This window comes from Canis lupus, chromosome 22, assembly GCF_048164855.1.
Source record: "Canis lupus baileyi chromosome 22, mCanLup2.hap1, whole genome shotgun sequence".
Lineage (NCBI taxonomy): Eukaryota > Metazoa > Chordata > Mammalia > Carnivora > Canidae > Canis > Canis lupus.
In genome coordinates, this window is record NC_132859.1 from 33,344,087 (window position 1) to 33,370,695 (window position 26,609).

At 40.6% G+C, this 26,609-nt stretch overlaps 1 protein-coding gene across 22 annotated transcripts in view; it reads right to left on the reverse strand.

Moving 5' to 3' along the window:
* THRB (thyroid hormone receptor beta) overlaps positions 1-13,184 on the reverse strand; it is a 372,339-nt gene extending 359,155 nt beyond the window's left edge. For 4 of the 22 annotated variants that reach the window (XM_072792982.1, XM_072792991.1, XM_072792976.1 and 1 more), the window contains exon 1: positions 12,733-12,950. The gene's annotated coding sequence lies outside the window, so the exon portion shown is untranslated. Of the gene's footprint in view, positions 1-11,468; positions 11,585-11,921; positions 12,232-12,362; positions 12,447-12,732; positions 12,956-13,054 lie in introns of those variants that run through there. The other 18 variants (XM_072792998.1, XM_072793000.1, XM_072792989.1 and 15 more) reach the window with 13 other exon arrangements.
* Between the last annotated feature and the right edge of the window lie 13,425 nt (positions 13,185-26,609).

The following is a 26,609-nucleotide window of genomic DNA, read 5'->3' on the forward strand; positions in this document are numbered from 1 at the left end:
AAAAAGGAGACCGTTACTAATAAACGCATCATAAAACTGAATAAGGAATAATTAATGATGCAAAGTGATTACAGAAATTCACTGGGTTGACTCCTGGGTTTCTTTGATTTCCTGCCTTTTGGATAATAATGCTCTAGAACTTCAGGATACAGGTTTACTGAACCCATTGCTTTTACAATTTTTGCAATAATAAAATGATAACAAAAATTGTTTCCCATGTTCTGAGCACTCATCAAGTACTATGTACTGGTTAAGCAGTTAATAATCATGATCTCACATGATCTCTTCCACAGTGCTGTGGTATAAGCACAGATGGGGTGACTGAAGTTCAAAGCAGTTAAGTAGCTTGCAGGAGAGATCATAAGCTAGAAAGGGGTGAAGCCAGATAACCAACTCAACACCTGTATGGATGTCCAGCACCCCACATCCTGATCCCTCTCGCCAATACCTCAGCTCAGCTCTCAACAAATCCAGGACTCAGAACCCCCAGCTTTCCCCTCGCCACAACCCACTTGGTCAATAAGGGGAGTGGAGGGCAGGGAGAGTTTCTCCTCCCTACCTGTGACAGGATTTTAAAATAAAACATTCATTACTGGCACCCACACTGTGAGTTACCCTGAGCGCCAGAGACCCCAGTGATGGGCTAGTAACAAGTTAGAGATTATTCAGAGAATTATCTCTTCCCTATTTAGGAATATCAAGAATTAATGAGCTGAATTCTGTACCTGAGAGGCATTTATCAGGATTAATTTCTTACTTTTGCAAAATTTAATTTTCAAAAGCATTGCAAAATATTTCATAAAAATAGGCTTGTAGAGTCAAATACAACCCTACCTCGGCTAATTTAAAGGGATACAGTTACTTCTTTTTCTTTTACATGTCCTCAGCATGATACTTCTTATCATTGGTGGGCCTTATTTCTTAATAAGTTAAAATGCATGTGTGCTTTGCATTTCCTTACTTCTTAGAATAAGACATTTTAATAATAATTAAATAATAAGGTTTATAAAAAGGTAAAATATGCAGTTAGAAGGAAAAGGCTTCTTTGTTCCTTTCACTTACCTCACTTTTATTATTCATGCCCCTCTTACATTTCCTTCACAGGAGGCACTTCTATAGAACATGCTGAATATTTGATAAAGCATGTTTATAATTTGGGAAGAAAACAAGCAAACACCCTTTTTGGCTAAAAAAGAAAAGGCTCCCCATTGTAGTAAGCAATGATAAGGAGGATAAATACTAGGAAAATTGGTATTTTTAGTCAAGATATTATGTAATGAGTCATTTATTTAAACAGTTTGAGGTTCTGTAAAATGATTCCAGGAAAATGGCTTCAGTACCTCTGTCAACACATCAAGAATCAGCTCTGGCCTCTGCTCACTGATATCTTTACTCTAAATTTTAGTTTCCTTTAAAAAAGCAGCACTCTAATAATGTGCCAGTAATATCAGGATTGATTGGCAAGCTCCCAACACTATGTGCATATTATGATTCACATAAATCTATCAAGGAAATAAAATGATGGTCAAAGACTAAAAGGAAAAATCAGGTCCAGCAAGATTAAAGATGACCCCATATGAGTAAGAAGGAAGGAAAGAGAATTAGGTCAGATGGGAGGGTGGTACTGCACCAAAACACAGAAATGGGTTACCTCACGGCTGTCAAGATGTTTTCATCACTTGTCAATGCCTCCAAAAGTAACAAGACAGTAATGTGATGAAGGCCACATGAAAATTTTAAAAAATAGAATAGCACAGTATGGAAAAGACAGCTCTCTGACCCCCAAATAGTTCTTGTTCCCCTTTACCCAGTATAGAGTCATCACTGGAAAGCTGCTGTGAAGTTGGGACTGTGATTCCCATCCCAGTCCATTTAGGTGGGGACATGCAATTTGGAAGCAGAGCAAAATGGTTTTGTGTCACTTTCAAACCAAGGTAGTTAGAAGCCAGTGTGCTTCTCCACTCTCTCATTCCCTCCCAACGGTCTGATACAGTGAAGACATGTTCTTGGCAGCCATGAGCAGAAGATGGAGAAGCATAAGACCCAAGGCACTGGGACTCCCTAGAATGGCTATGGAGCATAGCCACCAATCAATCAGGAAGAGCAGTTTTTAATTTCACATGAGTGAAAAATAAACAGTTTTAGCCACTGCACATTTATTTCAAAATGTATTCCTAACCTATATAAGTGGCAGAAAAAAATTTCTCAATCACTTGAAATAAGCATATAATTTATTTTTCCATGGAATTTGGTAAAATACATTTTTAAGGCTAAAGTCATATTGCCCAATTACAGCAGCTACTAGCCAACAAGTGGCTACTGAGCACCTGAAATGGGACTAGTCAAAGTAGAAATGTGTTGCAAGTGTAAAATACATACTAGAAGATTTAGTACAAAAAAGTAAAAGATCTCATTAATATTTTATGTTGATTACAAGTTAATAATACTTTTAATATATTGGGTGAAATAAAATATATTGTTGAAATAGAATTCACTGGTTGCTTTTTATATATTTATAATGTGGCTACAATAAAATTTCAAACTACATATGTGGCTTACATTATATTTCTATTGTATTCCTGCTGGCCTAGCAGGGTTTAGCAAAACTATAACCCACCTTCTGTTTTCGTAAATACAGTTTTTGCTACACAGCCATGACCATTTACTCACATACCATCTATGGCTGCTTTCACACTACAACAGCAGAGCTGAGTAGTCTCAGTGCAGACTATATGTCCTGAAAAGCTGAAAATACTAAATGGCCTATTATAGAGAATGCTTGCCAATCTCTGTACTAAGGATGACTGTGAGATTATCTAATTTATCTGGATAAATTTTACTGTTTTATGACTAAGGAAATTAAAACTCAAATAAGTCAAAACACTTGTCCAAAATGTTTTTATTCTCTACTTGGTAGTCTTTCCATAATTTCTTAGCCATTCATTCATTCATGTTCTCCCTCTATCTCTAATTTTGATCATTAAAGAAATAAAATCCCTATCAGTCAGAAAATCGATACTTAATACTAAATAATGAATCTGAATGCAACAATGTCAATGATAATTCAATGTAGTTGTGTAGAAGTATGCTTCTGTGTGACTGGGAACTGTAGATATATGTATATAATAGCAGAGAAACCCCTGAGTAATATTCAGCTATGAATAGGCTGTGAGATGGTCTTAAAATTAAGCTTTATTTGAAAACATTCTAAAGAGAATCTATCATGTAATCTGCTTTCAAATTAAACTTGAAATTCCCCCAAATGTAGAGCCATCTTGCTAAAAATATTCATTATTGGAATTAACTTAGAAAAATTTTGTCACATATTGGAAAAAGTGAAATCTGTTCCCAAAGACATCACAGCAACATATAACCGCCTCGGTTCCGAAAGCCTTCATTTCTCAGTGGATTATTCCAAGAGTCTCTAACTGGACTCATCATTTCCAGTCTCTCTCTCATTTAAGACATCCCAAAGAACTCTTCTAAAATAAAAATCTGAATTGCTAAACATTCTTTAGTCTCTTCATGCTACTAAGACAAAGTCTATCTTTCTTACTGTGACCAGAAAAGTCTTTACCATGTGTCTCCTGCCTGTTTCAACAGTCTCATTTATTGTCCATTGAACATCAATCAGATCTGGATCCCTGCAGTTTCCCAAAGGTTTCATGCTTTTTAGCCCACTTCATACATTGGTTTATGGTGTTCTGCCTAGAACTCACCCTACTCCCAATTCTTTCTGGGTTTCTATAATATATTGTACTCACACCATTACAGAACTTATCAAGATTTTAATTGCCTGTTTAAGTATTAATTCTACCATCACTATATTAACTAATATTTAGGAACACTTAACTATGGGTCAAATGCTACATGACTCCATTTAATAAGGAAACTGCAAAAAAGCCAAGTGAGGGGATCCCTGGGGGGCTCAATGGTTTAGCCCCTGCCTTTGGCCCAGGGCATGATCAAGTCCCATATAGGACTCCCTGCATGGAGCCTGTTTCTTCCTCTGCCTGTGTCTCTGCCTCTCACTCTTTCTCTCTCTCTCTCTCTCTCTCTCTCTCTCTCTCTCTGTGTCTCTCATGAATAAATAAATAAAATCTTAAAAAAAAAAAAAAAAGAAGCCAGGTAAAGCCAGGCTATGATTCCACACCTTGCCACTCCACAGCCCTGGTGGAGTGGGAAGGAACTCTACACCAGTGGTTTGCAGGAAGGGTGAATTTGCCTCCCACAAGACATTTAGCAATATCTGGAGACATTTTTGATTGCTGCAAATGGAGTGTGTGTGTGTGGGGGGAGCTACTGATATCTAGTGGGTAGAGCCCAGTGATACTACTAAACAGCCAACAACACACAGGGCAGCCCTCTATAGCAAAGAATTACCTGGTCCCAAACGCCAATGGTTGAGGTGGAGAAACAATGTTATACACTAAATTCTGTAGATTGCCGCAGGAGTCTCTGAGCATTTTCTACAGCAAAGATTTTTAAATGTTGACCATGGTGTCTTTGCACCTACCAGAGTTCGGCACCCAGCAGATGTCCAATGCATATGTGATGGATGGATTGATGGATGATAAGTAGTGGGACAGAGGTACAGATGAAGAGATGGAAAGATGGAGGAATGAAAGTATGGACAGGTTCCAGGATAGAAAAAATAAATTTACTCATTTTAAGGCTTGGTTTTGGTGGTAACCTCAATAAAGATAAATCCAAACACATATTCTTAATTAACAGCAAATGAATGCATATAGAGTACATTGCAGAGGATGCCTTTCCCTGTTTATGAAGCTATAGTGTGTGAGAGCAAACTAATAAGCCAAATGCCTAGACGTTTATTTTTTTATTTTTTTGAGAGGCCTCAATGGAAGAAGATGTTTTCAAATCCCTTCCAACTATCACACTACATGATAAATTGATATGTTCATTATCTACAAAGGTCATAATTGAAATGGTTTTTAAGAAGATTTTTCTGTGCAAGGTTTCCCTGGTTCCTTTTTTTAAATTAAAGGACCAATAATATAAGGATATACCACCTTATACATCCCCTATTGTAGCTACAATTCAGATCCAGACACATTATTCTAGATCTCTAGATGCTGGGGAATTGGAATAGAAATTACAGTGAGGCTTAAGTGAAAATTCAAAAAAGTAAACAAAAACACATATGGCAGAAATAAAACATTCTCTGGTTCATGTAAAATTAATATATCTAAATATCAGAAACGAAGTCAAGAAAAGATACATTTTATGATTATAATATTTAAAAAGTAACAGCAATTTAGCATGATTTATTTTTGCATCACTGCAAAAACATTTCAACAGTGGTAACATGAATCAGTGTTGAATACAAACTGATAGACTTTTTCGGTGAAAAAGCAACAAGGTTCTGCTGTGGGGAGTGATACTGCTCCTAGGAGTTATCACTCATTATCAAACATACTCATTAAAACAAATGAGACTAATTTTAAGCGTAATGCTATGAACTGTTCTTCACAACCTCTTGCACTGAACTTAAGCCATCTGAGTTTTTATGCGCGCGCACACACACACACACAAACACACAGAATACAGTGATCAAATAGGTTTTGTTATTTGCTCTCCTTCTTGGAATTCATAATGCACCCTCGCATAAACATAATCTCTGAAAAATTCTCACATTAAGTTGTTAAACTCAGGATCTCCCAAACATAATTGACCATAGAGTAACATAAGTGAATAGTTAAATGTGTAAAACATAAAATAAGAGGACGATCTGCCAAAATATTCAGGAGTAGGGAGAAGGACTTAAAGTGATGACAGGGTTTTTAGCATGGGACCTCAGTCTGGCTATGGCATTTCTCACCATGACCTGGAAGCTGAGCATGGGAACCACAATCGAAGCCAGAGACAAGCACTGCCTTTTTTACTACATATAAGAACACGACACACACACTTGTCACAGAGGCAGATTCTGCAAGCACGGACACGCAAGTTGCTGTCACATTTATGTATATGAAAGAGAAATACGAAAAAGTTGACCCAAACCCAGGAATGTCATAATCACTATTATTAATCGTTATTTTTTTGAGCACCTATTCTGTGCAAGCTTTGTTGAAATCTGAGAAAAGAGTCTTTTTTTTTTTTTTTTTTTTTAGAAAACAGAGTCTTAAGGGAAAAGTGTATCTGAACCCTCTCGAGAACCACTGAATAATGTGCATCACAAATCAGAATATTCAATGGGTTCCTGAATGTCATGGTCATGCATCATGCCACTAAAATCATGACTATCTTCTCTACTCTTTTCATCATAAACACTCCCAAAGCCTCCAGATGAGTCACAGCAGTGTATTTCCCAAAGCAAGAAGACATACCTGCTGTCAAGTTGCATTCCTTTGTCCAAGCTTTTACTTTAATCAGCTTATCACTCATGACTTTCTGAATCAAGCCACAAAAGAGAAACTATTATGCCTGTTATGGGATTAGGAAGTTGAATGAGGAATTTAGTTTGGATCAATCCTTTCTCAGTTGTTATATGTTACTCTCACTTAGCAGACACACCTGTATAAGCATTTTATTTCACATACAGTTAACACTGTTGTATACACATTACATGTTATAATATGTATTATTATGTGTTATATGCATATATGTATATGTATATGTTAGAGTATCTGACTATCATAAAGGAAAGGCTACAGTGAGATTCTGGGGACACAAAGTCAAGGTTCCTGGGTCTTAATTCCAGACTCTCCTAACTTGCCATTTGGAAGAGATACCTAAGTTCACAGCAGAGCTCAGTTTCTCACTCAATAAAAATAGTACTGCACAAGAACAGCTGCCAGCACATAAAGTTTCCAAAGTCCCTTGAAATTAGGACAGTATGGACCAAACAACATGAGCACCATTCTAGCTGTCAGTTGGCCAGACTGCTGAGAGAAGCATAGGAAATACATTATTTGTGACTCAGTGATTTGGGTACTTACCCCTCCCCAACTTACTTAAACATCATAATTGACTAACAAATTTGGGAAGTTAAGGTGAAGAGTGAACATCCTTCATAAGAGACTCACTGACCTAAATATATTCAATCCAGCACCACTTGGATACCAAGAAGATCCTGGCTGAATCCCACTGCAATTTATACGAATACACATAGGCTACAGAAACCACAAAACAATCACCTCCTCAAATGAAAATAACTTTATTTCATCTAGGGGACCATATGAGGGAGCCCAACAGGCATATCTATTCCATCACGGTGGAGATCATTTCATAATCCCTTTCTATTAATATATAAATATTTTCTTATAGGTCACTAGGCTGCACACTGAGCTGCAAAATGACTAGTGGAACCAGGCACATAGTAGGTACACAAATTTTAGTAGACCAAATGAGAAACCAAATCAAATAACCAAAATGACTTCAAAAAAAGCAAGGAGTTAATTTTCCATCCATCGCTCAACCAGTTCAAAAACTAGAACAAGCCCTTGTAGCTGTGATATAGACATCTGATGCAATCCAGGCAGCAAATATTCACTTTGGGCAAAACTAAATCAAAAGATGACAATACCAATATCAGAAGAGAAAGAGAAACACTACCCCTTTCCCTCTCCCATTCAGTCTTCGAACAAGTGTTTCCCTGTGCCCATGTGTCCAAGTCTTTGCTAGGTGCTGGGGAGTCAGGCAGGAATAAACCCACAGTCCTTCATCACAGTTTAGAGAGGGAAGCAAAATGTAAACAAAAATTCAACTGCCCTGAAGGGTGATAAGAGCTATATAGACTAAAGCAAAGGGTCAAGACCACCTGTTCGGAGAATTTATGGCCATAGGGTCATTTTCAAGTACCTGGCTGTTCTGTCCTCTCAGATTGCTCTAGTCAAAAGCCTGGCTGAGACACTGGATATTTGAGAAAGTCGGCCTAAAGAACATGTTAACCATTCATTCCTCTAGGTTTTCTGAGCTCTATTTTTGCACTGGGGACAATCGCCAGAATCTCCACTGCTGAACCACAGCAGCTCAGGCTCCCAAAGACAAACACCTACTGGGTTCCTTTTCATCATTATGCCTTCTGCATTTTTTATTCTCATAAAAGATGACCAAAAAAAGAACTTCATTTTCTGTAGAATTGAAGTTCAAGTATTGGCCTTTACATGATTTGATATTTCACAGAAGTATATACTAGTTGCCAGACACCATAGTAAGCCTTCTACAATGTGATGTATCCTTACATACCTGCCATCTTCAGACCTTCTTTTTTTTTTTTTTTTTTTTTCCTGTTAACTTGGCCACTGAGAAGCTCAGAGCTAAAGTAAATACTCCAAGGCAATAAGCATTTAGGATTTCAGTTTATCTTTACTCCTATATAAGATATTGATCTTCCTTCCCTTACCATTTTCACCAATCTCATCATTTTGTGGGATTTTTACTATGTATTTATGCAGACACATTCTGAAAGTCTATACTCTACAAACAAAAACAAATTACTATAATCACCCATTGTAATTTCCTTTTTATCTCAATTGTCAAAAGAGTTTCCAAGAATAGCTAATTTGAAGATGATCCTTTGGGTATCACACCTTGGTCACTTGAAAACTCAGATAATGTAATACTTCCCACAATCATCTGGTTCAGAATCTGTTTACGAAAGTGTGATGAAAAGAGGCAAAGGGGAAAGGCTGAATGACTTAATTTACCATACAGGATAGCCGCCAGGTTATTTCTAAATCTACCCCCCAAAGGCCCTTACAATCTTGTATTATTCCCTCACAGTCCTATTTTGCCCCGTTCCCAGCTGCTACTTTTGTAGACCAGCTACACCACCACACACCCTTGGTCCCCTTAGGGCTGCCAAGGCCAGAGGCTATGCCAGAACCTGCTGAGTGAGAAGTCCCTGCTATCATCCAGTGATGTCTGTTCCCTGGAATTTCACTCTTAGCACTGACAATGCCTCTGGAACTCATAAAGATTCTGCTGATACCCAGGGAGCTGAAGGTCAATGTCTTCAGGGAATCAAGGTAATGTGTAAGACAAACTACTGCTGAGGACTTCTGTGTACTCAGAGGCAAATGCCCCCAGGAAGAACTCACAGAAATAACTCTCAGCATTGTCCTATATAGAACGGGACTAGCTTTCATCTAAAAAAAAAGGGGGGTGGGGGGAGACAGAGATAAAAATTGAACCATGTACACATAGCACACACACAGACACATGGGGTCTTGGTATGATCTTCCTATACCCAGTTGGTACCCACTTCGGATGCTTAGGTATTTTTAGGAACACAATGTTTGAGCACAACCGTTCATTTATTTAACAAAGATCTCTCCAGTTCCAACTGTGTGCCAAGCATTGAGTAAGATGTTGGAGAATCAAGAGTTAAAGAGTCAGTCAAGCCTTTTTCTCATGGACTCTATACTCTAGACAGGGGAGACAGGTATTCAACAAGTACTAACTGAAATGGCAATTCAGATTGCAAATAAGACCAAGGAAGGAAAAAAAAAGAAGAAAGAAAGAAACTAAAAACAGTGTAATGGTTCTGAGAAGGAATGAAGGGGGCTGTCTTTGCTCATGAGCTCATGGAAGGGCTTTTTAAGAAGGTGACACATCATCTTACACTAGAATGACAAAAAGGAGCTAAAGAAACCAGTCATCTTTACTCGGATTTCCATCAAAAAGATGAGCTTACTAAAAAAAAAAATCCAAAAACAAACTTGCAATCCCATTTGTGGCTTTACACATGCCATGCTTCAAACAACTGCAAAAATCCTAGGAAGGGAAAAGAATCCACAACCTTCTCTTCTCTTAAGGACATTTTAAGAAATCACCTCTTCTCAAAAATGTTAGATTAAAAAGAAGTTCTTAATTCATCATGATGGCAAAATAAAGAATCTGAAAGGGGAGAAATGGAATGTTTATTCCTCTTGTAAAGTCAGTTACTCCATAAAAACAATATTCCAATATTAATAACATTATGCCTTTGCATTATAATCCCAACAGGAATTGCTTCATTAAAAAAATAGTTATATGGCTATATTTAGTAGCACTTCTCTCACTCACTAAATAAGAAAAGCAAATCATATCTACTACCAGATGGTCCCACTTCCAATATATATAAAACTTTGAAATTTATCAAAAATAAGATTTTGATAGTGTCAGTTTAACATACACAAATAATAAATTGTTGTTCATCAATGCTCTCCCGTACAGTACCCCAAACAAATCACTTACTATTAAATCTCTGTTAGACTCAGTTAAAACCTTTAGCCAACCAGCATGAAAACTTCTAAAAACATCCGCTGCTCAAAATGCTTTTCATCAAAATACTTTCTCTTTAATGTTTCCTAGTCTTTGACTTGTTTCAGAATAAGAAAGGTAAGCAGAAGTGAATTAGAGAGCAGATCAGTCTCCGTGAATTTTCATAATGAATCATAGAATATTTTAACTAAAATGCAATTTTTATCACTTTGTAATCTAGTGCATGCTACATACTATTACAATGTCAATAAGGATGCTAAACTAAAATCAAGCCAAATAGCGTAAAGATATTGCTCGATAGGTCTCATGATCCAGTACATTTACCATTAGAAAAAACTGCTATGTTCTGACATTAATATGCTGTCCAAGGAGTGCTTAATTTTCTGAACTTCAAAACTGGTCTTTAAAACTGCATCTCACTGGCACCTGAGACCAATAACAGGCTAAGAGGAAGACTTGGTTTCAAATTTATTTACTGACGATGAGGCACAGCGTTTGAATCTTCACAAATTCTAAATGTGCGTGGAGAGGGGAAGGTGGAGGAGAGTCTGAACTTGTTTGCACAGGTAAACTCTTTTCTCTTTCTTCGACTTTAGTTTATGAATTGTTAAGCTTCTAGACCCTTTCTGTAAAATTTCCTAATTTGGAAAATGATAATTTAACCTTTAATAAGTCCAAAAAAAAAAAAAAAAACACATTCCATACTCTCCCCCTTCCTCCCCCACCCCCGGCCCCCCTACAAATCGGAAGGCTTAAGAATTAGCACTAATAATAATCCTACATGGTCATTGGGAAATCCTCCTCCAAAATGACAACCTCAGCTAAGAAGGACGCGATCCATTAGGGGTAAAAAAGACAAAAAAACACAAAAAAAAACAAAAAAACAACTCCCCCCGTTTCGCCGTCCTCCGAGGGGGGTGGGGGTGGGGGGCGGGGGCGGGCACAGCTGGCACAACTCCTGGTTACCGCGACCGACTCGGGGCGACTCCGAGGAAGATGCTGCGTCAAAAGAAGAGCAGGCGAAGCGGCGCGACCCGGGAGGCTGGCGAAATCGCCGCCGAGTCCCGGGGGGGGGGGGGCAAGTCGCCAGGCACCGGCAGCAGCGCACGCCAACATTCGGGATTATTCTCCTTTCCAAACCCCGGAGTTCCGGAGCAGGAGAAAAAAAACGGGGGACGCGGGGACCCACAGTCCCTTTAAACCGCCTCCCCGCTCCCCCCCACCCCGTGTCTGCCAACCTTTTCCGAACCCCCGTGTCACAGAACTTCCTCATCATGGAAACTTCCACTCGGTTCTGCGCTGAGGATGCCAAACTCCATTCCACAAGGAGCCTGTCAACAGCGGGGCTTGGGGGCTCGAGGAGCAGAGCCGCTGCGATTGGAGGGGGCCCCCCGCCCCCCTGCTCGCCGCCGCCCACGCGGGGGCTCCCCGGCTGCCGCCGCGCGGGGCGCGGCACGAGGGGCACGAGGGGCACGAGGGGCACGAGGGGCACGTCCCCGGCCCCGGGTGCAGGGAGCGCCGCGGCTGGCACCCCGCGCCCGCGCCCACGCCCGGCCGCCCGCGCGCCCCGCTCCGCCGCCCGCGCCGCTCGCCTTCCGCGGCGCCCCCGCCCCCGCCCGCGCCCGCGCCCGCGCCCGCGCCCGCCCCGGCCCGCACGCCCCCGCCTCCGCGCAGTCCTCCCGCCGCATTACCGGTGCCCTCGAGGCGGCTGGGCGGAGCGCCCCTGCCCGGGGAAGGCAGCCTGCGGGCGCTCGCCCCGAGCCCGGGAACAGGAGGTCTCCTTGCCAGGCGCACTCACATTATTCATGCAAAGTTAATCCCCGCCGCGTCACGGCCGCCCGCCCGGGGATGTGCGCCTTCCTCGGCCGAGCCCCGCAGTCTCCACCCTCCTCCGCCCCCTCCTCCCGGCGGCGGGGTCCCGGGGAGCGCCGGCGACGGGACGTCGCGCGAGTCCTGCGAAATGTCAACTCCTCGGGCGAGAGAGGCGGCCGCCGCCAGGGCCGCCCGGCCCTCCCCGGCCGCTCCACTTTTATAGGCGCAGGAAGCGACTGCGGTCCGGGCCGCGAGTCCCCGCCTCTCCGGCCCCCCGCGCGCCCGGCCCGCCCCGGCCCGCTCCCCGGCCGCTGCCTTACTCCGGGCCCGGGCGCCGGCTCCGCGCAGCGTCTGCGAACCGGTGACCTGGTTTCCCCCGCGCCCCTCGCGGCGGTCCTACCCGCGCGGCGGCGGCGGCGGCGGCCAAGAGCAAGCCAACCCCGCTCCGCCAGGGGCGCAGCGAGGAAATGGCCTCCAGCCGCTCGCCCCGCCGGCCCCGACGCCCCTCGCCCCTCGCCCGGCTCCCCGCAGGCGCCCGGGAGCGCCCGCCCCCCGCGCTCGCCGACCCCTGCCCGCGGCCCACGCGCGCACCGCCCCGGGCCGGCCGCCCCCGCACCTGCTCCCGGGTTCGGGCGCGCCCTCCCCTCCCAGCCCGGGAGCCCTGGCCAGGGCGGCCGCGCGTCCACCCACCCGGCGGCGTGCGCACCGCGGCTCGGGCTCGGGCGTCATTCCTCTGGGAGGCGGAAAGGAAGAAATGGGGGACGAGTGACAGGCAGGCGGGGGACCTTCCAGGAGCTCGGGCTCTGCCTGGGGCAGGACCGGCGCGGCCCCTGCCACTGCGCTCCTCCCTCCTTCTCCAAACCACTTGTGGCGCGTGTCGGGCAGACTGAGCGCTCTGGCTCCTCCTGGGGCCTCCCACGGGCCGGGCCGTCTGGAGTTCCCTTACCGTCACCCGCCACCCCGCCCCCGCCCCCGCCCGCCCCCGCACCCCCCGTGGTGGCTTGGAAAATACCTGGCTTGCTTTTGCGGGAGACACCCCTCCGCACAGTTACGCACATCCTGGGAGATGTGTGCAGAGTTGAGACACTCCACAGGTTCCAGAAGGGCTGCCCTATTAATTTGTCTTTGCCCTGGACGTGTACAAATAAAACCCGGAAGACGAATATAATTTAAGCTCTTGAGGAGTTCTGCCCCGGGCCGATATGAATCTCTAAGATGCCCACCCCGCCCCCACCCGCACCCCCACCCCACGTCTTGAAAGCCAAGGGTTCAGGTTGAGAGAAAATGAAGCAGGCAGCTGCATTCTGCGCTAGAAGAATGCTTGTAAAAATACTGAGTACCCAGAGAGCTAAAATGCAGTCGGTACGAAGCTGTAATTGCAACAAAACTATTTGACGACAGAGTACAGTTATTCTCTTATAGATGCGATTAAAACAATGTCTACTTCATCGTTCAATATCCACATTTTTTGGCACAGCAATGTGACAGAGCTGTGACGATTTGGATACTCAACCGTCTGAGCAATGTATAGATGATTTATTGGAGCGTTTTCCAAATTTCCAGCCGGTGACGTGTGATTTATTCCAGTTTCTTGGGAGCATCCCACGGAAAGGGGCGAGGAGCCACCGTCCCGGCTGACAGCATTAACAACCACAACTTTCAGGAATTCGGAAACTGACGCCTGCGCCTGGATACAGAGTGTTTCAGGTGCTTCAAGAAGTAGTCGCAGACCCCAGGGTTCCCGGGCCAGAGGGAGGGGCCTCCCGGTCAGACTCCACCGACCTTAAAATCCCATGGCTTCTCGGCATGAATCCGTGCTTTATTTTTCACTCGTAGGGAGGCTATACTATATAGGACTTGCAGGTTTTGTAGCTGGAGAGAAGTTGCTCTCCCTTGCAGGGAAGTTCCTGGGCTTTGCTCCAAAGCTGCCCCGGGATGTTTTGGTTGGTTTGGAGGAAAGCTGTGGAGGCTTCACCGCTTGTTCCAAATAGGCGGCCCCCTGGTGGCTAACTGTGGCTGAGATATCTGGCCACTGAGGAAAAAGCTGGACTCTGACAGGCCACAGCAGTGGACAGCCTGATCTTGGCAGGGGCCAGGGAACCATGTGAATAACTTTGTGATAAGGAGGCAGAGTGGGAGGAGCGTGATGCCAGCCTTCCTTCACAAAGGTGGATAATAGGCCCCAAACCCTGATGGAACTTTGAATTTTTTTTTTTTTTTTACTTCTTCCTGAGGATGACTTGGAGCTAAAGTCCTTCTTAAGAGGGAAACAGCATACAGAGAATGAAGTATAATAAGCACTGTTGCTTCGCTTTGTTCAAATGGCTTTGTTTTCCTGATCTCATTTTGCCTGGAAACTTCTGAAATGAAGAGTAAATTAAAACATTAAATAAATAACATGGCATTATTCAAACAATTCATGAGACTATGATTGTAACAATGTTATATAACAATGGGGAAAGGCAATTTTAATGCACCCTTATTGAAACAACATGAACTACTAAGGATTCCATGAATTGGCCCTTGGAGGGCTGACTCCATGATGGCAAACAAGGGTTGCCAACGCAGTATGCTATTTCTTTTTCTTATTTTTCACAAAAGCGGACAAAGGAGGAATAATCTAATGGGGATCGGATGGAGGCAAAAATAATACTCAAACTTTGGAGCATATGGCCTGCTGTTCCAACCTAGCTGCTTTAAGAGAGCACACCAAAGCCACCTGTAAAAATCCTCATTACGAGGATCTACAAATTCCAAGTTGCTGCTTAGTTCAAGGAAGCAATTCTTTCTATATTCATCCTTCCATTCATTCACTGCTGGGGTAAGAAGGTAAATAAAACCTAAAGTCCAACAGGGTTGGGATTACACTGAAGCCAGTGAGGCCAGGGACTGAGCCTGTCTTTACTTAAACCCTTGATATATTGTTCATCATGGATGATTGTTAATTTTGATTAAAATAATTAATTAATTTTGATTAAAATATAAAAATATTACATTAAAATAAGGTTTTTCTTAATTACTGAGTTTTTAATGCCCCTTAAATTTTGCACTCAAGGCAAGTGCCTCACTTTCCTCACCCAGGTCCTCATTCTGCTGTGGTTTCAATACTACCAGAGTCTCATCAGAAATGTAAAACTTGAGTGGCATTTGCTTGGTGTCAAAGATAATTAATATACAATAAGGAACTTCAGGTGAGGGAGTTAGAGATGGCAGGGAATTGTGACAGAATAGAAGAAATCAGGAGAAATGTCACTGAATGCAACGGTGGCACTTTAGGATGGACCAGACTTTACTAGGGAGTATTAAAACCAGAAGAAGTACTATTCCAGGGACTGGAACCACCAATATCTTTCACTCATTCAACAGCTCCTTCTCAGGCTAGTTGTACAGCCAAATGACCCAGCCCTGGAGATTCTCATTCTGTTTATTGTTAGTTCCTGGAACTTATTTTGGCTATGAGGGCCCCAGTGATTCCGGTCCATGGCTAGACAGATAAGAACGCCAAGCCTGTCCCTGCCCTTCAGGAAAGATAGACTATTAGGGAAGATGACATGTTCAAAATTAACTCTACTTTAAGAGTGAAGATGCAATTAGAAATATGTAAATATAACTTGCTAGGTGATTGCTGGTGAGGAGGCCATGATAGCCTATGAATTGTGGTGATGGTGGTGGGGAAGCAGTCATTCAAGACTTCCTGCAGAAGATGGCCAGGTGGAACTTGCGGGAGAAGTTATAGAGAGGAAAAGACACAACTGGCTATAGTATTTACAAGACCTAGTACAAAATGAAAATGAGGGGGCTTTAATCAAAAAGCAGCAAAAAAAGTGCCACAACAGGACAAAATACAAAGCTATCTCCTGTCTTTTTGAAATTGTCATGGTATTTTTTAATTCACTATTTAAAATCATTGTAAGTAAAGAAAAAATGAGTTTTAAATTATTAGCATTAATTTTACTGTTCATCTTTATATTACACAATGCTAATTTTAAATGCAACTATAAGAACATTTAACTAACATATGAAATCAACAGAATTGCACAATTTGTATTTTTGTAGCTAGTTCATGTATTTTGTAGTTTGTGTATGCATATGTGATTTGTTCTTATGAGAACAGTGGAAACAGCACAAAACTAAATCAACTGTTATTTTACTTCTTGATATGTGCCCATTCTACCAACATTCTATCTTTGACTTACTTACTGATGAGTAAGGAAGAACTGAAAGGAAAAGGAACTATGGATTGCTCCTTCCTTTTATGTCTTCACTTTCAGAATAAATGATTAGCTAGTGCAGGGAAGTAATATGAGTAAGAAAGGAAAGGATAGTTTCTTGGTTATTGCTTTCTTTCTGCATTCAAAGCAAGAATGGAATGGAATGGAAAGCATGGCCTCTAGAGGTTGTCAGTGCCCCTCACTTACTCAGTGATAGATATAATGTGCTTATCTTGTACTCAATTTGAGTTCTCAAATTTTGTTGACCTCTAATGCATTGTGGAGCCATTAGAATTCTGTGCTCATGGAGCATCAAGAATGTTATATGTGAGTGTTGGTTGACTAGATCCTTGGGAGCTACCCAGGTATAATCTGAAGCTGGTCCCCATATACAGAAGGCAGGGAAAGATCAAAGAAAGAGTCAGACCACTCCAGGTTGGTAGGTGGTAGGTGTAATAAACAAGGGAACTTACACATGAGACTGGTTGTGGGCAGATGCAAGACAAATAGATCTTCACACCCACCTACCAAATCTTAAATGTTTAGAGGCCTTAATGGCATTCAGTCACCTATACCATCCCGATGGTCTCAAGACCATTTCACTCTCTCAAGGGTGTATCCTTGGGATAGCTTCTGGGAGTGGGGAAGGCAAGAGGAACCCTTGCCTTCCAAAAGACAGGAAGAAGGTGAGGAGCCTCTGATTGTCAGGATCTAGCTCATGGGTCAATAGGTGGTCACATCCTCTCAATGACCTCTCCCAACAATGAGTGGAGCAGCAAAGAACTGCAGTGGAAACATATATTGTATGCTTCTCCTCTGTCTATGGATGTGAATTGTCCCATCAGATGTCACTTAGAAAACACAAACTCAAAGATAAAATTAGTGGGAATTTCAAGATGGTGAAAACAGAGCACTAAACCAAGTGCCAGGCTGAAAGCACAGGGACCTTCTGATCTTGGGGCCCTGTGCAACTGTACAGATTGCGTGCCCATGAAGGTGGCCTGGTGAAAGAACTTGATCCTTCATTGTGGTAGAAGCCTAGGGCATGTTGGAGCTGCAGTAGACATTCTGGTATGGCTCGTGATAGCAAGAAGTATGTACTACAGCTAACATTTATTAAATATGTATTATTTCCAGATATTGTCCTAAATACTTCACACCTTTTAAAGAAATTGTCCATGAATTCTGTGAAGCTGTATCATAATGCACTGCATTTTCCAGATATGGAAGCTAGGAAGACCAAATAATTTGCTTAAGCTCAGGCCCAGGCATTGGTGATAGAGGTTGCCAGTAGGCTGCCTTTATGTAGGAGAGGGAGTCATGGGGCAGTCATACTCCTAGCTCCTTGATTAAGGGCCTGCTGTTCACTGGGAGGATCAGAAAAGGCCTAAATAAAACAAGCATGTGACTAGCTAGAAACTTCAAAAATTGCTTGATTACATTCTCTTTGTTTTCCAGCTGGAAGTAGAAGGTTCTGAGGCCCCAGAGCAGGAACTAACAAGCCTTGAGCTGGAAGGAGCCTGGGTCCCTTGATCACCATATGGAAGAGAAAGAGCACACTCATATTCAACTATTATGGTGATTGATTAATCAACTTCTGGCATATTAAGCCACTGAAATGTGCAAGTTTATTTGTTGTGGTAGTTCATGTTATCCCAACACACCCATCAGCCAAACTGAAATTCTACCAGAACATAATTTTTTTCTTTAAATACAGTTAAAATAATAAAATAGGCCCATATACATTAAAAAGGATAGAGCTCCAAAACAAAAGGCTATGTTAAAACAAAAAGTTCAGAGCAAAAACTTTAAAATTGAAATGCAATTTATTTACTTAAAGTTGGCAAATCCTGTGTTTAGCTCGATTAATTTTTACATTTTTATACCTATGTGTTATGACCACCCAGAACAAGATAGACGTTTACAGCAACCCAGAAAGTTTCTCTGTACCTCTTCTTTGTTGATAACTGCTTCTTTTCTAGATGTAAATGCTATTTTGACTTCTGTCATCATTTATTAGCTTCACCAGCTCTTGAACATCATATAAATAGCATCACACAATGTATTCTCCCTTCTATCTCATTTCTTTTACTCAGTGTTATATTTGTGAGATAAATCCACATTATCCTGTGAATTAGAAAGTATCTCTACTTTTCATTTCTATTTGATATTTAATCATATAGACTACAGTTTGTTTACTCATTCTCCAACTTATGGATACTTGGGACAATTACAAATAAAGCAGCTATGAGAATTCTTAAAAAATTATTTTTGTGGATACATGCATTCATATCTCTTGGGCATGTGCTTAAGAGTGGAATTGGTGGCCATATATTGTTTCTTAATCATTCTGTTAAAGGTCTCTGTGGTGCTAACACAATTATGAGATACTAGAAGATGAGCAATAAGCATTTCCTGACTTCTGTTTGTTCTTATAATTATTACAAATAAAATATTCAACAAAGTTATGTGAAGTCTAACTTGAGTGAATAAATATTATCGAAGATTCTAAGTATGAAAAGCTTCAAAACAATCAATATTCACATCTATGATGGCCTTATGTAGCAATTACAAGCTCTACTAGCTGCCACAAATTATTTCCTATGAACTAAGTCACAAGCTAAAAGCCTATGCAAAAATGAAGATGCTGATGAATTAAAGTGCATCTGGAAAAAGTGAATGAGGAAAGGAATTTAGGAATACCCAAACCCTTTTAAATTCAATCTTAGGGATCCCTGGGTGGCGCAGCAGTTTGGCGCCTGCCTTTGGCCCAGGGCGCGATCCTGGAGACCTGGGATCGAATCCCACATCAGGCTCCTGGTGCATGGAGCCTGCTTCTCCCTCTGCCTATGTCACTGCCTCTCTGTGTGTGTGTGTGTGTGTGTGTGTGACTATCATAAATAAATAAATAAATAATAAATTCAATCTTAAATTTCAGTTCTCTGAAGGATAGGTTTAAGATGAGCTGAGTAATTGTTAATTGGACTGTAATAAGCTATGTTCATTATGAGCACACAAAGCGTAGCATGTTGCTAAATTCTTTGCCAATCATAGAAGAAATCTAGTGGTTCATGACACACTTCCCCAAAACATATCAATTAAGTGTATTTACTTTTTTTGAATTATGCTCATATGCATCAAAAGTGGAAATGTAATTTTAAAAAATTCTGTAAATATATCCTTTCTGTTTAGAAGGGTAATTAGAGGAATCTTACTCATTTTCATAGAACTAATTCTGATTATCTAGATGCAATAACATTTAATATGATGCTTATGATTATGTGCTATTTTTGGATCCTTAAAAACTCTGAATAAGTCATATCTGGAATAATAGTCATAACTTCAAATTTACTTGTTTTTGTTAGTTTAAATGAGATTCTCAATTTGAGGGCAATATTAATTTATTGACCCTTGCTATTTTCATATATTATGGCTCTCTTTTATAATACATTTGCCTTATCCTAAGTTTACCAGGCACTGCATGAAATATTACAGATCTTCAGATGCAACTGCAGAACATATTTTGAACATCTATAAATGATACATTTGAAGCAATCAAATTTAGAACTGGCAGAAAAAAACAAGAAAGGCCTGAGTTTCCATTTATGCAGATTCAGAGCAAAACCTTCCATTGTGGTTTATATCAAATAATGGACTGCTTAAGGATTTGAGCTTTGTGTCTTTGCTAAGCGTTTTGTGCATGTCACCTAGCTTCTTTACACCTCCATTTCCTCATTTGTAAAAATGGACAAAACAATAATGCCTGCTTGACAGTGATATTGTGAGAAATACCTGTGATAATAAACAGATAATGCAGTACATAGTGTTTGGCACATAGCAGATCGTTAATGAATATGATCTGTTGTTCTTGGAAAAATAGTTTATGCTATTTGAAAATCTAAAAAATGGCAAAGGTCAACATCTTTTCTTGAAAGATAATTAATCAACTCAACAAATATTTACAAGTATTTGTAACAGTTTTTTCAAACTGCCTATTACAGGCTCTGGAGAGAGAACAGTGAGAAAATCCCCTTTTGGGACTTACATGTCTTTGAACAGGATATAAATTCTCTGAAAGAAAAGGGATACTCCTATCTTGGCAAAGATTGAGCACAAACTCAGATACATGACTGAATTCAGATTTGTAGAAATAATATCTTTTGGCAACAGACTCCTTTGCTGATCAACAAGTTTCAGCCTTTAATGATGATCTTTTGGGAGAAATGACTCTGTTTTTAGAAAAAAATATTTTCATAAATATTTTCCTGTAGCATTCCCTAACTGCTATGAAACTCTTAAGTTAGAATACCTTTTTCTAACATTCAGTTTCTAGAATGCCTGGAATTTTTTTTTTTCTAATACAGGTGAAGGTAAAGTCATCCAGAGAGCTCCAAATGTTGGCTTTGGCAATGAGCTAATCTGATCTGAGCCATGATCTTAATTACTTGTATTTCCTTGGTCTACTCATTTCTTTCCCAGTCCTCCCATTCACATGAATAAATGCAAAGGATTAGTTTAAGTAATTCCTAAAATCACTCTGAGGTCTTACATTTCAAAAGTGTATGCAATATGCAATTTTATCACCATTCAGTGACCAAAGAAATAACCTTTAGTTTGTAGGAGCTCCTTACTTTTCTTAACAATATTTTTGAGTTTATTAAATAAGCTAAGAATCTGAGAAATATAATGTTTTAAAGCTGGATCTAGTATTCTTCTTCACTTCATGAGATAGAAATGCAATGGGCTCAAGTTCCATACATAATGGCAGCTTCTTTTGGAAAGACAGGAAAGCAGCTTCTTCTTTTTTTTTTTTTTTTTCCTGATCATTTTAATAGCATTTCCCATGAGATACAAAAGTCAATGTCAGGAAGCTTTTGCTTGCTTATTTGGATAAGCTACAGATTAAATTTGCCATCACTTTTGGATTTAATTAATTAATGGCAAGAGAATTGATAAATTCAGACCATCGAATGTTCTTTTCTGGTGTTTCTTTCAATGATTCCTATTCATTCTTGCACTCATTCATGACATAAAAAAAATGATGGATGAAATCAGAAAAAGAGCTAAATAAATAGATTCCATGCTCATGAATAGGAACTGTCAACGTGTCAGTCCTCCCCAGACTGATCTGTAGGTTCAAACATTCCCAGTCAAAATCCCAGTAGCATTTTGCAGATACCAACTAAAGTGTATATGGACAGTCAAAAGACCTAGAATAGACAACAGAATATTAAAGGAAAGTTGGAGAACGGACACTATGTGACATCAACGCTTACTATAACACTACAATAATCAGAACAGTCTAATACTGATTTAAAAATATAGCCACATAGATCAGTGGAACAGAATAAAGAGCCCAGAAATAAATAGATCCGCATAAATATAGTCACCTGACCTTTGACAAAGGAGCAAAGATGGTAGAATGGAGCAAAGATAATCCTTTCAACAAATGATGCTGGAATAACTGGACATCCATATAAAAAAAATGATCCTAGATATAGACATCATGCCCTTCTCAAAAATGGACTCAAACTGAATCACAGACCTAAATTTAGAATGAATGCAAAATTATCAAACTCTTATGAGATTACATAGGAGAAAACGTAGATGACCTTGGATACAGCAATAACTTTTTAGATACAACACCAGAGGCACAGTCCATGAGAGATAGCATTATTAAGCTGGACTTCATTCAAATGAAAAACTGCTCTGCCAAAGAAAATGTTAAGAGAATGAGAAGCAACAGACTGGGAGAAAATCTCTGCAAAAAACATATCTGATAAAAGACTGTTATTCTCAATACACAAAGAACTCTTAAAGGTCAACAATAAGAAAACAACTCAATTGAAAAATGAGCCAAAGACCTTAATAGATAGCTTGCTGGGGAAGATACATAGATGACAAGTAGTAAGCATATGAAAAGTTGCTCCATGTTTTATGTCATCAAGGAAATGCAAATTAAAACAATGATAAGATACTACTACACACCAATTAAAATGGATAAAATTCAGAACACTAACAACAGCAAATGCTGACCAGGATGTAGAACAAGAGGACCTCTTGTTCACTTACTGGTGGGAATACAAAATGGGATGGCTGCTTTGGAAGACAGTTTGGCAGTTTTTTTTTTACAAAACCAAGCATACTCTTATCATATGATCCAGCAGTCATGCTCCCTGGTATTTATGCAAAGGAGTTGAAAACTTATGTCCACACAGAACTCCACCCAAGCTGTTCATAGCAGCTTTATTCATAATTGCCAAAACTTGGAAGCAACCAGAAAGTCCTTCAGTAGGTGAAAAGATAAAAAATTGTGGTACCTCCAGACAATAGAATATTACTCAGCATTGAAAAGAAGTAAACTCTCAAACTATGAAAAGACATGGTGAAATTATTAAATTTCCCTAAATTATGCGTATTGCTAAGTGAAAGAACCCCATCTGAAAAAGCTACAATACTCTATGATGCCAACTATGTGACATTCTGGAAAAGGCAAAACTATGGAGACAAAAAATAAGATGAGTGTTTGCTGGCAGGTTGGAGTGGGACAGGATGAATAGGCACCAATGATTTCTTATATTTTTTAGATTTGTTTTTTGTGTGTGTGTGTGTGTTTTCTATTTTTATTGAAAAGCAATTGAATGCATCACTTTTTAACTTTAAGGCTTACAGCATGATGTTCTGACTTACATATATTGTGAAAGGGTTACCACAATACTCTAGATAATGATAAATATATGTCATTAGACATTTGTCCAAATCTAAAGAATGTATACCCCCAAGAGTGAAACATAATGTAAACTATGGACTCTGAGTGGTAATGATATGTCAGTGTAGGCTCATGAACGGTAACAAATGTACCACTCTGGTGGGGAGTATTGATAATGAGGGAGGCTGCATGCATGTGTGAGGACAGGAGATATAGGGAAATGTCTGTAGCTTCCTCTCAATTTTTCTCTGAAGCTATAACTGCTCTAAAAAATAAAGTCAATCAACGGATGATGATAATGCTGCTGAAGAAGAAGAAGAAGAAGAAGAAGGAGAAGGAGAAGGAGAAGGAGAAGGAGAAGGAGAAGGAGAAGGAGAAAGAAGAAGAAGAGTGGTCCTTCATATGAAGATGTTTGAGTTTTTTAAATGATATGATGGCTATTTCCGGTGGCTTAATTTTTTTAACTCCTTTTTTTTAACTCCTTTTATTCCAAGCATTAAAAAAAATGTTGCTGATTCAAACTGCTGGCTTAACTGACATAAAACTGTTCTACCAGGCATGGTCTCATTCCTATGATGTATGTACCCACCTCTAGGTTCTTTCTTCCTCCAGGCTTCCATGCCATATGGGAAAGAAGGCTTTGTGGCCATTGAAGTAGGAAATAAAAGTAGCAAGGAATGACATCAAGTCCCTCACATTATTGCCCTTAAGCCATTAATTAAATCCCCAGAGCTCTACTTATTTCACTGACAAAATGGAGAAAAGCCCCATTGCCAAAAGGGTTAACTAAAATCACACTTTTAAGTACTGCACCAAGTTGTTGAACCATGCCTCGATGTTGGGTGCTAAGTAAAGTTTAGTTTTCCTTTTCTTCTCATAAATGACCTTTCTTCTGACTGAATCTATCATTTTATGATTGATGGTGATGATAAAATGCACATGAGTGGTAGGCAGAGATAGACCAAATATCCTCAGGAGAGGCAGTGGTGGGAAGCTGATGGGCTTGGCCCCCATGACCCTGCTCCATTATTTACTGCACATTTGTCACAGCTTGGACAATCAGTTTGCCTTTCAAAAAAAAATGGACCATATGAAGAGAAAAGAAAGATATGGTTCTTGGTGTTGGCTTATTCTCATCTGCAGCATGGGAGTAATATTTTCTGTTTCTCCTCAATCATGAAATTAAATTGTAAGGATCTGATGTGATAAGAGATGTGAAAATGTCTCCCACATGTACCGTATTCTAAAAACACAATGCATTGTTGTCTGGGGAAATGCATAGATGCATTAGGAGCCATGTTGAAATGATATGCCATGACCTGAGAAATCACAGACCCTCTGCAAGCCAGAGACTTGGAGACTTTATATATTTGAGTGATACCCAGTTCTGGTGTCAGAACTGAACCAGTGAACCTTTACAAATGAAACATGACACATGAGCAGTTTCCTCTTCTTGTCTTGGCACATAATTTAACCCAAACTCTGCAGCTCCTAAAGTTCCTTTTTTTTCTTATTAACTGTTTCTAAATCTGAGTATTATCAGGAAGTCATTCAGCTGAAAGCTCAACTCCAGTGGAGCATGCAGGCCATGACCTATGAAGATTGCCACTCATAATTCATGCTGTGATAGGTGACAAGGACCCTGGTCTGCTACCACATCAGTGACTATTAGGAAAATGAGTCTTCACTATTCCTCCAGTAGAACAAGCTTGCTTCTGCCTCGGGGCCTCTGCATGTGCTGTCCTTTGCCCTCTACCTAAGATTCTCCTTCCAGATGTTTCTATGGCTTCCCCCCTCATTCAGCAAGGTTTCTGATGATCATAGAGGCCATCTAATAGAGCAACTCTCTAGTTCCGATTTTCATTGGGACCTCCCACCAACAGCATCAGCATCACCTGGGAATTTATTAGAAATGAAAATTCTTAGTCTCCACTTGAGTCTCACTGAGTCAGAAACCCTGGGGGATAGGACCTAGAAATCTAGATTTTAACAAACCAGCCAAGTGATTCTGACACAAGCTGAAGTTTAAGAACATTGTTCTAGCCCTTTACTCTGTTTGCTTCACAGTCTTTATTACCATTTGACGTTATATTAGCTATTTCTTTGCAGATTTATCGTCCACCACTTCTACTAGAATCAAACTCTCAAGGAGGGACTTGGTAACTAATGTATCACCAGCACTTGGAATAGTACCTGACACACACCAGGCTCTCAAAAAAGATTTTGAGATGAACGAATGATTTGCCACTTCAGGTTTGGCACAATTCATCAAAGCCAGAACACAGTATGGAACACAAAGTATCAATGCATCATCTAAATATCCAACCCAAGTGACATGAATGGGTTGACAATGATCTAGAGAGATTTGGTGCAGGAATAATGTTTCTCATCTTATCTAATTTTACAAAGCTAGATTCGCTAAAGGTCCTACAGTTTATAATGCTGCTGCTTGGACCAGAATCCAGATCTCGCAGTTCTCATCAAGTCAGCTTACCATTACATTTGGACTAGGGTTTTGGCAATGACAATAATGTCCAGACTGTAATGGCAAGAGGTCATAAAAGTTTAGGAAGCAGGAAGGGCTTTAAACTTTTTTAGCAACTTTGTTTTCTTTTACTGCATGGTTCCTCAAAATCTTCAATGTGTTAATTTGGGTTGCCAGTCTCAAAGTAGAAAGCGGTTTACAATGCAGTGATTCCCAAATTTTGGATCTATAAGTCCTTTTTAATACTTTTGACAATCTTAAAAAAAAAAATACTTTTGACAATCTTAGGGGACTAGTGAGTTTGACAAACTCTGCCAGATTCACAGTTTATGACCATCTTGCATGCTTCCTTGACCAATCACATAGTGATACACTATCTGTGACTCTACTGTGTCAGTAACCTTTTGCTGCCTAACAAGTCACCCCCAAAATTAATGACTTAAAGCAGAAGTCATTTAGTATTTTTCATAGTCTGTAGGTTATCTGGCCAGTTCTTTAATTTGAGGTCGGATAATCCCTGGTCATCTCACTCACATGTCTGGTAGTTGGCAGCCTGTTTGGCCTGGGAGGCCCTTAGCTGTTAGATAAGCTTTGCTCCTTATGATCTTCCATCTTCCATCAGGCTAGCCTCACCTTCTTCACATGGTAGTCTCAGAGCCCAAGACCAGCAAGAGAGCAAGTCCTGAAGCAAAGCACTTTTTAAATCCCCACTTACATCACATTTGTTAAAGTTTTATTGGCCAAAGCAAGCCCCATGTTCAAGTCAGATTGGAGGGAGGAAAAACTGGCTCTATCTCTCAAAGGAAAGGAGGATCAGCAATATCACCTTGCTAAAATGTGACATGCACATTTTAGCTGATGGTTAGAGACACAAGGCCAAACATCTGATTTCAGAAATTTTAAATAAGAACAATCATAGGTTCCTTTCATTCTCCCCTTATAATCAAGCAACATCTTAATAGGCCCTTACCTATTGTGATGCTTTGCTCAGCTTAAGAGACTCATCATAATTTATCTGAGTCAAGACTAATCAAAACTTTTCCACAGTGCTCAGAGATTGATACCTAAAGCCAAGAGTAAAGGTCACTGTCTATGTGGGGTATGAACAGATCTTGGCAATAACTATGTCAGATACTGACAAGTTTGAGCTCGCCCTCATTTT